At 49.7% G+C, this 6,700-nt stretch overlaps 1 long non-coding RNA gene across 1 annotated transcript; it reads right to left on the reverse strand.

Annotated features, from left to right (window-relative positions):
• Positions 1-1,727: 1,727 nt before the first annotated feature.
• On the reverse strand, positions 1,728-6,492 carry LOC109370141. The gene is made up of 3 exons (XR_004161448.1): positions 5,831-6,492; positions 4,447-4,529; positions 1,728-2,259 (listed from the first exon to the last, which is right to left on the reverse strand). It is a non-coding gene; the product is annotated as an uncharacterized LOC109370141 (long non-coding RNA).
• Between the last annotated feature and the right edge of the window lie 208 nt (positions 6,493-6,700).

Raw genomic sequence — 6,700 nt, forward strand, 5'->3', positions numbered from 1 at the left:
GCCTTTCCTGGTATTCACATGGGAGCAAAAAGCGAAGACATGCCATTACAGAGGCATGGCATGGTTCAAAGCACATGCCTGTTGTGGGGCATTTTTTCTCCTTTCTGAGGCTGCAGGGCTCACACAACCACACCGTGCAGCTGCCAGCACCACACCAAGAGCTCCGTGCTGAGCTGGATGGGCTCCTCCAGGTTCTTCACCTGAGCAGCAGAGGAGGGGCAGAGACTCTGCCCCCCTTGGCAGCTCCAAGCAGAGCCAGGACTTTTTGCTGCAGGACCAGTCATGACCTCAGCATCCTTCCACTCATATAGAGGCTAAGCAATCATTTCTCTGCGTGTCTCTCATGGATGCTATGCCTTCTGGAGCCTGTTCCTGCTCCTGATCAGCTCTCCTTCCCCATGCACTGTTCATCACCCTTCCCAAAACATCTTTCTTAAGTTACCTTCCATGAACCAACCGCTTTTTCATTTCTTCTTCAAGTCTCCAGAGGTATTTTCCATTCTCTATTTTACTTTCAGCATCAAAACAAATGGGCAACAGAAGAGACCGATGTTTTTCAGTGTACCCAAACTTCTTTCACACCTGGAAACATGAGGTGAGCATCAGTACATCCACACATGAGTGTGAGTGAAAGCACGCTGATCTCTCAAGCATTGGGGTGAATGCATTTGTGTAACAGAAGGCACTACAGGAGAGCAATGAGCTCAGTGCCCAGCTCAGGTGTGGGCACACCAACACTGCTCTGCTTCAGCCTATCCTGGAGCTGAACAGCACAGCACAGCTCCTCCTGCTTCATCCATTAAATTACAAAGATTATAGGTCAAGAGTCATGGATTCTTCAGCACAAGAAGTGCGTATGCGTGACACCTTTTACAGGACATTAAAATGACAGAGGAATCAGGAAGCTCAATAACCTCCAATTACTGTGAAAGAAGGTTGAATGAGGAGGAGGAACAGAGGTCTGGCACGTTTGCGTGCATTTACCTGACAAACTTAGAAGTGAGTTGGGCTCCTGTGAACTCATCCATCCGCAGCGAAGCGAACAGCTGCATGGCCCACTCTCCCTGCACAACATTCCTGAAAACAGCAATTCTGAAAGGCAGCAGTGTTTCATTTTTCTTCTTTCTTTTTCTTTAAGAAAAGCACACAAACTGCGTTCAAACCGATTATTCAGATCTATCGACTTGCAGTGTCAATATACATTATACAGCAACAATTTCTGACACAGAAACAACAATGCAACATGATAACAACCAAGTACAAAATAGTCCATCTGAATCCACGTGAGTGCATGCAACAAATTTCCTCCACTGCCGTGGGTGCCACCCCACACTTTCTCTTGGTGAGTGCATGCAGTAACACTTTCTGGTTGGAGAAGTATGCAGAGCAGATGCTTTTTTCTGCAGCTCTATGCAAATGCTGAGTGCCTGCTTCATCTCCCCCTGGCCCACACACTCCATTTCCCTCATGGCATCCCCTCATCACATCCCTCCATCACATCCCTCCATCACATCCCCCCCTCCTGGCCGCAGTGCAGGGTGGGGCAGCGCGGGGGATGGAGCTGAACCCCCAGCTCACACCCACCCGCATTCACACCCCAGCAGCATCGTATCTTCGTATCTGCTCAGGCCAAGAGGCTCTCTGGAGGCATCCGGCTCTTTCAGTGATCCGTGATTTCATTTTAACGAAGCATCACATTTCTCAGCCTTGACAAAAAGTCCTTTTTTTTTTTTTTTTTAATACATCCTTTGAGGTCTCCCCTGCAAATCCTGGAGTAGAGCTTGCCAGGAGAAAACTGCAGAGGAGAACTGATGAGAGAACGCAGCAGCATTGGGTCTTACAGACACTTCCCCATCCTCGCCGAGTGCTGGATGACAGCACAGGGACTCACTCCACCTCTGGTTTGCTCTCTGTCCCACAGCTCCATCCCCCCACACCCCAGCACCCTCCTCTCACTGCTAGGAGCTCCTCACAACCACGCGTTCGGAGGCACAACTCAAACTCCCAGAGCATATGGCAAAAAGAAGGTGAACAAACCCCTGTGCGTGTCCTTCCTCATGGAATTGAGCCCTAATTGCTTACAAGCATTCACTTATCTGGTGAGTGAAGTAATTAACAACCGTGCTAACCACGTTAGGTGAAGCATGGCCAATTACCTGCCCGCTCCTGAGAGCAGCAGTGATATACTGCAGTCAGCCAATCACAGTTCTTGCTGTTTTCTTCTCGGATGCTGAGATTACAGTTAAGCAGAATCATTACCTAATTAAAACCAGAACCAAATCAAAGTCTGAGACATCTTAAATTAGACAGTAGTGTCAGATAAGTAGCCCAACAAAATTCTGCTTTGGAAATTATTGTCATGACTCCAAAATGAAAGCACATCATAGAGCAAGGGTTCCCTGGCACAGACACGTCTCATAACCTCAGCACTACAGACACACAGGCAACACACACAGGACTGCAGCGTGGGGTGGTGGGTAGGTTTGCCTTGTGTGCTTCTAGCTACGCATTTCCCAGCACAGACAGGGAACCAAGAAGGCAGAATCTGCAGCACCCAGCAGTGCTGTGTCACACATCACAGAGGCTCCCACACTGCTCTGAGGTGTGCTGGGAGCAGGAGGGCCAGCAGTGCACTGCCAACACACGAGGTCGGGTGCAGGGCAATGGCACGAGTTCCTCACACACTTGTGTTCAGCGTCACCCACAGAAAGAATCCTAAATTTAAATGCTGAGCAGTGCTTACAGGGATGTTATAAATTCAGACTCCCACTCTGACACAGTTTCAGACGGGCTAACGCTGAGCTTCCTGTGACTTCAACTCAGACTTCGCCCACCTTCTCCCACCCATGTATCACTTTTCTCCTTAAGTGCATGCAACCTGTTTGCTGCCAGAGAGTGAGCGACCCCCCACCCCAATCGGTATCATGCAGCAAAGCCTCTCTGCTTTCACACACACATCAGATTGCTGGAAATTAGGAGATGCATTGCTCAGTAAGAGCAGAGGAGCCAGCAAGCTCAGTGTACCGAAGGACCCACAGCGTTCCCCTGGCCCTGCTCACAGCCCCGCTCTGGCACAGCCCTGCAGTGCTGCTCAGCGCTGTGTGGGGCTCAGCACCGACCCACTCGGGGGCTCCAGGCCCTGCTGGGATGCAGCAATCAGCTCCCATCCCTGTGACCGCGGGGCGAACCCTGAGCAGATGATTTCATCGGGCTCAGCTCCGTGCAGCCGCTTTCCTCCTGCTCCGGAGGTTTGTTCTCATTCTTGGAAGATTTTGATTTTTTTACTTGTTCAGGCAAAGCCGGCACATTTACAGAGTTGTGCAGACTCTTTTCAAAGGTGGAAATGCAGGAGGGCCCCCTGGTGAGTTCTGGCTCTGGGCTGCCCCACGTGCACAGTGCTGAGCGCGGTGCCCCTGGATGGTGTCCAGGATGAGCTCAGCCCACGGTGCTGTGCCGCCTGCCAGCAGTGCTGTGCTGCTGGGGGTGCACAGACAGAGGTGCCACACAGAGCAACACTTCGGATGAGGCACTGTGCGGGTGGGTGCAGTGCTCCCCTGGGAGTTCCAAAAGGCACCCACGTATTTTTGCTGTGTTTTGTGCTGTCTGTCTGTTGGGCGGTCATGGAGTGCAGTGTTTGGTGCCGCTATCGGTGCTTTTGCAGCAGTTCTTCATTGCACATTTCCTTTCAAACCAGCACAAACCAGCTAACACAAACACATGTGGAGCACCACACCGGGAAATTCCAAGCACGGCGCTTCCTCACACTTGCCATCATCTTACACATCCCCTTGGCAAGCAGACAGATATTTTTCAGCACATCTTTCATCCATCTATTTACTTTAATTAGTGACTATTTCTAGCCATCTCTGAAAGAAGGCATTAAAGCATAATCCATCAGCAAGGAGAAGTCAGCTCCTATGAGAGCCTTAGGCCCTGTGCTGCTCTGCCTGTGGGTCCCCGTGCCCCGCAGCACTGAGCGGGGCTGTGCAGCCCCAGCCCCACTCAACCCCTCCTCCTGATGCTCTCTGTGGAAACCTCTGTGGTACATTTCCAGATTTGCAAAAGGTACAAACCGCCATTTGCATTCAACCCCCTCAGGAACAACTTGCTTTGCAGGAAAACGTAAACCCCTGAAAGCGGTTACATTCTATACTATGTGAGTCACAGTGCTTCAGAAGTCCAAGCATCCATCTCTCTCATTTTGGCAACCACTAAGATAAAATCTGGCCACCGTAACTTTGAAGTGACCTTCACCAATCTTCTCAAGATCTCTTAATCCCTTAATCTGATGAAGCGTTTTGACCTCTGAGCATTGGATGGATCAGTGCCTTGATGGCATTTGTGTTAATTACTCCTCAAACTCTCACCGAAAGCAAAAAGATCTCGAAGTAGCATTCTTAGTCCAAACTTTTCTTCCTTGCAGTAAAAGAAACCAAACCACCCTACCTGTGTTGCTAAACCTTCCCGGATTTTCTCTTTGGTTTGTTTTGCTTTAGGCATTGCTGCTTGCTGTGCTGCTTGCATGTCACCTGAAATGCAAAAATAGGAAGGATTGCTTTAAACTCTTTATTAAAAATTACTTTTAAAAACTGTTGCACGTATTTATGACCCCTCTCTTCCCACCAATGGCAGGGACTCTACCTTTTTATTTCCCTGTAAACATTAGGGGACACCTCTGGGCTTTAAATCAAACTTTCTTAATAAAGAGCTTGGTTTTGTCACTCTAAGACATCAATAGCAGGGCATCTTTTCAAGAATACTGTAGATTAATATTATTATTATTGATATTATTATTTTTACCAACTTGTCAGGTGGTCTGGATAGCTGTGCAACAGGCAATACAAGGCACTCATAAATGCCCAAGCCAGACTGCTCCAGGAAAAACAGACGAGTAACACTGCCTTTGGTGAGTCAGTTCTAGGAGCAGCCCAAGGCGCCCATGGAATGACAGTGGGCAGCAGCAGTGGGCTCTGCAGCATGGGAGGGCTGTGCCTTCTGCTCGGGGAGGGCTGCCAGCAGTCCTGGTGGCTGCTCCTATCTCACAGTTCTGTCACTTTGCCACCTCCTGAGGAGAAGAGAAGGCCCTATACAATTCATTACAAAACCCCAGCGAGTGACACTGTCTGTAGCGGCACGGCTGTGTGGAGGCTGGCTGCCTCTCTCCCTTTCTCTGCTCCTCATCAGCTCTTGGACAGCAGTCAGCTGGGAGCTCCCATTTCCATTCCAAACAGAGCGCGATCGTGGGTCACAGGGCCACCTCTGTCCGAAACAGTGCGGTGAGAATAGGCCACGGTCTGCATCAGCACAGCTCGGCCATGGTGACTGGGGAGGTGGGGGAGCTCAGCAGCCCAACCACACACCCTGCAACCCGGCACAGCGGTGCGACCCTTCTGACACAGCAGCTGCAGCTCTGCCGTCCTGCTCACAGCCGCAGAACGAGCTCTTACCAGCAGTGCCAATTAACTGCTATTTACCACTTAACAATTTTTTAAATGTTATTTACTATTTAACATTTGTAACATTGGCAGCCTGGACCTTGGAGGAAATGCTTTTCATTTGGTATGGTCACAAGCACAGTGCCCAGATGTGTGCTGAGGCCTCAGTCATCCTCTCAAATAAATTCTCAGCTCCTGCAACCATAACGGCTCCTCCTGGGGAACAGTGAGTGTGAACCACCCTCTGGTTCTGACTGATCACCACCGGGCTTTATTGTTTGGAGTCCTGACTACATAGCTCCAGCAGAATGAAGGTGCACAGAGCCCCAAACCGTGAGGTAAAACCTCACAAAGGCCATTATATATTTCTGGTGTTATGCTCGCGATACACTTACCTGCTTGTATAAAAAGCATTTCCTTATTCTGGCCTGGTGCAACGCACACACATCCAGCCCCTGGCCTGGTCATTCCCAAAGCAACTCTTCCCAGAAGAAGCAGCATTCTCCTCATAGCCACCAAACGAAGAAGCAGGTTTCTGTGGTCACAGCTTGCCCGTGGATGGAGGACTTGGTGACCCAAACTGCATCACTCTTCACCACTGCCAGAACAGCGGAGACAATTCAGAGTTCTGTCTGATTCTGCTCAAGAGCCTCAACTTTCCCTGAAGAAATGGGGCAAAACAAAGCAATGCACGTTTTCAGATTTCTCAGCCGGCAATGAGGGAACCCTGGTGCCACAGTGCAGGTTGCTGAGGGCATAAATTGTTGTAGGACGTGAAAAAGTGAACCCGGATCTCCTGGCAGAAATCAGCAGTGCAGATGGCTGCTCCAGAATTCCTGCTGGGGAAAAGAAGTGGCACACTTTTAGTATAGCGGTATCTGTAACCCTCAGTGCCATGTCCGTATCAAATCACCTTAACAAACACATTCAGCCAAAAGGTTTTTAGCATAGGCCCTGCTCAAGGAACATGAGAGCAGTGAGGACCAGCTGGCTGACTCACTCGTGTTCTGCAGCTAACTCTCAGGTTATAAAATGAAAATGGGAGTGTTACAGTAAAACCCCTCTGCACGTGGGAGTGATTACATTGCAGGCTTTCCTTGTCATCCAGCGCCAAGAAGGACAAGAGATCCTGCTGCTGGTCTCTGAAAACCCAAAGTCCCCAAATTCATTGCTGGAGTCAACAGAGCTCCTTTGAGCACCGTGTGCCATCATTCATTCCTCCAGGCCCCACCTGGATTTAGTTAATGAAAGTCAAACTCTTAATA

This window comes from Meleagris gallopavo, chromosome 15 (assembly GCF_000146605.3).
Source record: "Meleagris gallopavo isolate NT-WF06-2002-E0010 breed Aviagen turkey brand Nicholas breeding stock chromosome 15, Turkey_5.1, whole genome shotgun sequence".
NCBI lineage: Eukaryota > Metazoa > Chordata > Aves > Galliformes > Phasianidae > Meleagris > Meleagris gallopavo.